At 34.5% G+C, this 6,562-nt stretch overlaps 1 pseudogene; it reads left to right on the top strand.

Annotated features, from left to right (window-relative positions):
- The first annotated feature begins 5,215 nt into the window (after window positions 1–5,215).
- Window positions 5,216–5,315, top strand: LOC122890823 (annotated as a pseudogene).
- The last annotated feature ends 1,247 nt before the right edge of the window (window positions 5,316–6,562 follow it).

Genomic DNA, 6,562 nt, shown 5'->3' with positions numbered 1-6,562 from the left:
TAAGACAAGACTTTGAGTTTTCTTCTAAATATATTTAACATGAAATTATTTATCAACAACACATGGTTGAGGGAGGAATTCTGTCCTAACCTTAGCTCTGTTTGACTTTATCACTACGGAGAACAAGAGGAAGTCCCTTTCCTTCTCAGAGCTTGGGATCCCGCTTATTTGATTAGAGAGATGATTATATCACAATTAAATTTCACTTGTATGATTCTACTATTTCTTAATCCAGGTTTTACCTATGGTTTCTAGACTTTTAGAGACAATGTTAGGCTTGACTGTGGACATTCAAATCATTTTTTAATTTATCTGTAAATCTTAAGGCAAGAGATCCATTGGTGAGATTATATTTTCATATTGCTGCTTGTTAGGATTTTCTGTACCAGTGGCTGTTCTTTTATCTGGGTCATGCATCAGACAAAGGGGAGATATACTTCTAATTCCAAAAAAGGAAAAAAAAAATAATAATGGAAGGAAGGGAAGGAGGGAGGAAAAGAGAGAGGGAGAGAAACCATACAACAAATAACCCAATGGTGAATGTCTATATAACAGTGTACATTTATTGTTTGGATACCATAGGGAGTCATAACACTGACCCTGGCATGGTAGACAATTAAATAACATATTATATTCCTGTTCCAAAAGTACTTTCATTTATTTGCCACCAAGGATTTCCCACCTACTCTGTCACATATACACAGCCACTACTGGTTCTGTAAATCTTGCTGATTCCAGATCATTCTCCCCCTTTTGTCTTTGTTTTTCTTTTTCTTGGTTTGCTCTGGGAATTCCAAATATTTTTACCACCTATAATGTTCCACATTTTAATTGTTTTAAGCTTATCATAAATTTGTCTGATAAACACATTAATGCACACAGAAGGACATTTCAATTAAGAAGATCTGCCCTCCTTACAAACTATTCTTGGTCACAAATGACACAATGTTTTTTATTATAATTCAAAATAAGAAAATTCATTATGGAACATGGGACCTTGGAGCATAGCAGTAGTAGACACTAGACAAATCCATAGGAGAGCTAATTACAAGAAACAAAAGAAGAAATTTTTATCTTTGTAAGCAGACAACATATTTTTAGGACCCTCAAAAAAAGAAGAGAATAAGTTAATATTTTTTCACTGTAACTTTAAACACATTAAAATTTTAAAATTAATACCAAAAAGTCACAATTTTTAAAAAATGTTAAATTCTTTTGAAGTAGGTGGCAGAATTGGTGTCAATATGGGGCAATTTGAATGGAGGTATTTCTGAGGATCCCTAGAAACTATCGATGAAAATTATTTGTAAATATCTTAACAAATTTAGCTACCGACTAAGCAAAGAAACTACTATGGTAAATGTTTAAAATAACTAAAGGAATATTGCTTTTAGTAAATATAACTAGAGAAATTCAGGATATGTCATTTGTTGATCCCATTTCAAAAAATCACTTTAAGCATTATGCAGTCAGTTACTACCCAACATTTTAAGAATTCCCTTAGTCACAGCTTTAAGGAAAATATATGCAATAGCTTTAGTTCCACTGATATATGCCAGAAAATATCAAAATCAGATTTTTCAGTTTAATATGTTTGGATTTGAGCTGTAATCGTTGAAATCTTGGGATCTGAATCTTCTGAGTAATATCTATCTTAAACATGATTGATTTGCTAAAATGAAACTACTTTGGCCATGTAGTGGCTCTTTTTCTGAACAGTACTAATTTTTTTGATTGATCTCTGTACCCTTGTACCACCCTCTTCCTATTTCCCCCTCCACACAAGCCCCTAGAAACCACTTTTCTACTGCTTGTATGAATTCAATGTGTTTAAATTCTATGTGTAAGTGATGCCTTGCAGAATTTTTCTCTGTCTGACTTGTTTTACTGAGCACAGTGCCCTCCAGATTCATCCATATTGTTGCATAAGACAGGATCCCCACCTTTTTTTAAGGCTGAGTAATTTTCCATTGGATATATGTGATATTTTGCTGATTTATTCATTTGTGGATGGACACAGGTTGTTTCTGTATCTTGTGTATGGTGAATAATGTTGTGATGAGCAGTGGACTGCAGGTATCTCTTTCAGATCATGGTTTTATTTCCCTTGGCTATATACACAGAAGTGGGATTGTTGGATCATACAGTAGTTTTCTTTTCAACTTTTTAAGGAACCTCCATTCTGTTTTCCATAGTGACTGTATCAGTTCACGTTCCCACCTACCATGTATAAGGGTTCTCTTTTTTCCATCTATTCATCAGAATTTGCTATCCCTTATTTTTTTGGTAATAGACATCTTAACAAATTCATGTGACATCTCATTATAGTTTTGACTTGCATTTCCCTAATGATTACTGATGTTGAGCATTTTTTCATGTACTTGCTGGTTGTTTGTATGTTTTTGGAAAACGTCTGTTCTGGTCCTTTGCCCATTTTTTAAATGGGTTATTTGTGGGGTTTTGCTTTAGTGTTGCGTGAGTTCCTATACATTTTGTATATCAACCTGTTATGTGATATATGTTTTGCAAATATTTTCTCCCATTCCATACATTGTCTTTTCAGTTTGCTCATTTTTGTTTTGTTTTGTTTTGTTTTGTTTTTGCTTTGCTGTTCAGAGAGGCTTTTTAAATTTTGCCTTTGATTGGGAGTAGAGTTTCATATTTATTATGATATTTCAGAATAATGGTACATTTAAAAGTTTACATCTGAGTGATTATCAAAAATATCTCACAAGTGTATTTAATGCTTAATATTATGTACAATGCTTAATACTAAGATGATATTATCAGAGGAATTAAACAAATATATTAAAAGATTTTAAAATTGTTATAAACAACCTCAAAATAAAAAAATATAGACTAAACATGATAAAAATGGAATATGAAGGTAACTAATAACTGTGTTAATAAGTATTTATTTCATATGCATGTTAGTGGACAGCCCAAGTACTAAGTGATTTATACAAAATTACTTCAATAAAATGTATTGACTAGCAGTGTATGTATGTGCCAGGGTCTAAGCAAAGTAGGAGGCAACCTGTACCAGCTTCTCAGGACCATTTACAGAAAATGTAGTGTTGGTTTGCATCCAGCTGTTGGCAGATTCCTTTGGTTTCTGTTGTTGAGTTGGGTCAGGCAGCCTCGTTTGGGTCATATAATAAGAGAAATTTAAAAGACCTCTTATTTGCATAATTGTGTGGTTTCCCTGAGACCAGGGTGTCTCACAGATTTCTTGATCATCAAAATCTGGATCTGGTACATCCTGCAATACAGAAAGGACCCTGTGGGGTGCCTGCACTTTTTCTTTTATGACATGTAATACTTTATCTTCGCTAAAGCTGTACTTGAGCATACCCCATGGGATTTCATAAGTCCTTCAACTTACCTGGCACTGTGTAATTGCAAGGAATAATACCATGATACACATTTTACAAATCTAAAATACAGATAATTCTCCCCGTTATGGTCAAGAATTAACAAGAGTGCCCATTATCACCTTTGCAATTGAATAGTGTTCTGATAGTTACAGTACAGGCAATAAATAGAAATGCAAGATGCAAATATTACAATTCCTTCTGAAACCCTGATTGTATATACCAAGTAAATTTAACAGAAGCAACTGAGAAAACTCAACTTTGAGAGAACTTAATAGAGGGGCCTGTGTTTAGGGTCTCTCCAACCATGCTTATGCTCGTCACTGGAGGACTCACGGAACTCAGTTATACTCATGTTGCAGTTTATTACAAAGAAAGAGCTTAAAATCAGAAAGGGGAATGTGCACGGGTCCAAGTCCAGGGGAAACCAGGAACAAATTTCCAAGTGTCCTCTCTGAGTGGAGTCACACGGACATGCTTAATTGTCTCAGCAAGGATGTATGACAGCCTGTGCAAAGTGCTGCTAATCAGACTTACCCAAGCCTTAGTGTCCAGGATTTTAATTGGGAGGTCAGACACACTGGCAGGCAACAACTATGTGGTTTCATTAGCATTGTTTTTGAATTAACTAATTTCTCTTCCATTGGATTTTTTTTCCAATTTATTTATTTTCAGAAAAACAGTATTCATTATTTTTTCACCACACCCAGTGCTCCATGCAAGCCGTGCCCTCCACAATACCCACCACCTGGTACCCCAACCTCCCACCCCCCCGCCACTTCAAACCTCTCAGACTGTTTCCCAGAGTCCACAGTCTCTCATGGTTCACCTCCCCCTCCAATCCACCCAAAAGCACATACCCTCCCCAATGTCCACAACCCTACCCCCCTTCTCCCAACCCCCCTCCCCCCAGCAACCCCCAGTTTGTTTCGTGAGATTAAGAGTCACTTATGGTTTGTCTCCCTCCCTATCCCATCTTGCTTCATGGATTCTTATAGTAGGTTTGGAATTGTAGAAAACTAGCACAATTGTGTAATGAGTTCTTCAAATATGGGAAGGAATTATTTTTGATTCATTTTAATAAGTACTTTTTCAAGACGTACTAACAATGCCATCCATCATTCTAGGTTGAGACTATCCTATAAACAATGCGGGCAAGTCCACCAGTCTCTTGGAATGTATATTATGCCTCTCTATTGGTGAGTAAAGAATCAATGTTAATGTGAATTGAATACATTTATGGTTTTTATATATCACTATGTTAATTTTTCTGCAAGAAAACTGCAACTCTATATCAATCTTAACAAATCAAAGAAGTAATTACTGAGCATCTAAATACATCCAAAGCAGTTCCCCAGGTGCTGTGAATGTATGTGCAGTTTATAACTGAGTTAGATAAAAACAGTTAATACATGAAAAAATAAAATACAATATTTCACCTATCACAAGATAAAATATTAAGATAAATACATTATTTATTAAAATCCATTTTTTATTCTGTATTTAGAACTCAATTACCAAAATTGCTGATACTTTAAGCAATGATATGTGTTAGGTTTGATGATCTTTACTTTATATATATGGAATTTAAGACTGGGAGAATTGAAGTATTCTGAGAGACATAAAAATAATACATATCAGAACTTGGAATAACTATTCTACAAAACTCAGGTCCCTTATATCAGTGCTTTTCAAAATATTGCCATGATGGAACACAGAGCCATTCAGGGTCAATACTTTTGTGAACAGCAACAACAAAACTAAACTACTAGAAATATGAAAATTTCTAAATTATGTAAAAATATAAGCCAGATTTATTAGATTCTACTTAAAACACGTAAGTGTTATATGAAAGGAGAGAAGGTCAACACTCCCCTGTAGCCTGACACCACCTGCGTGGTGAAGGCATTGCCACTGATTTCATGGCATCTAACAGTATTTGGAGGGTCTGGTAGGCTCAGTTGGTGAAGTATGTGACTCTTGATCTTGGGGTTGTGGGTTCATGCCCCACATTGGGTGTAGATATTATTTTTAAATATTAAATTTTAAAAATTTCTGTCAAATTATTAAATGTATTTCTAGGGGTGCCTGGGTGGCTCAGTGGTTTAAGCCTCTGCCTTCAGCTCAGGTCATGATCACAGGGTCCTGGGATGGAGCCCCGCATCGGGCTCTCTGCTCAGCAGGGAGCCTGCTTCCCCCCTCCTCTCTGCCTGCCTCTCTGCCTACTTGTGATCTCTCTCTCTCTCTCTGTCAAATAAATAAATAAATAATAAAATCTTTTTTAAAAATGCATTTCTAAAAATTTATCTCAATTGCTGTACTTTTCTCATCAAAAAATGAAAACAAATGGTTTGTAGTACAACCCTGGTCTTCAAGCTATACTTAGAAGAACTGCTTTCCACTCTGCCACATTATGGATAAATCCAGAGTACTCTGGTAGAAATTCTGAGAGATATTTTGTACACAGGAAAAACTTCTTATGTATTATGAAATAAGATTTGAAGGCACAAATTGTTCATGGTTGGGTAACAGGTAAATAAACATGTCCAATTAAAATAAAAGTTGTGTGTGTTTGTTTTTTGAGACATCTATGGGAGAAAGTTTAAACAGATTGATTGTGAAAATACTTTTTTAGTATTCTGAGTTTGACCTTATAGTAAATAAGGAACAATTATATGCATTTTCTTTGAAGATATTCCCTTTCAAGGTGAACACATGATGCCATAGTGCTTTACATTTGGTACATATATATGTTAAAGTGAAGTACATTGCATAGGCCTCTAAGAATTTATTTATATGTGTTGTATTTATTGGAACATATCTTAAAAAAAGTAGAACTTTATTTTAGAAAGCAAACTTGCTAGTGTTGTACTTAGAACTTGGCTAATCATGTTAATTGGTTTCTTTATAACCAAATCCAAAGATAGCATATTATTTACAGAGAAAAATGAGCATTGGGATCACTAAACATGAAATTTGGAAATATGGTGATTTAATTATTGATGATGTCATTATTATACAAAAATGTAACTTTTTATATGTCCATGTTGTGTTGATAAATAAACTTGTTCCATGATTCACAATCTAAAGTTGATCAACCAGTGTCTCATTAAAGAAATAAGTGTATATGTTACCATTTTCCTGCATTTATTAAAATATTAGAGATGAGAATGTATGTTGTTCATCGC

This window comes from Neovison vison, chromosome 11 (assembly GCF_020171115.1).
Source record: "Neovison vison isolate M4711 chromosome 11, ASM_NN_V1, whole genome shotgun sequence".
Taxonomy (NCBI): domain Eukaryota; kingdom Metazoa; phylum Chordata; class Mammalia; order Carnivora; family Mustelidae; genus Neogale; species Neogale vison.
This window is presented reverse-complemented; position numbering and strand designations above follow the sequence as displayed.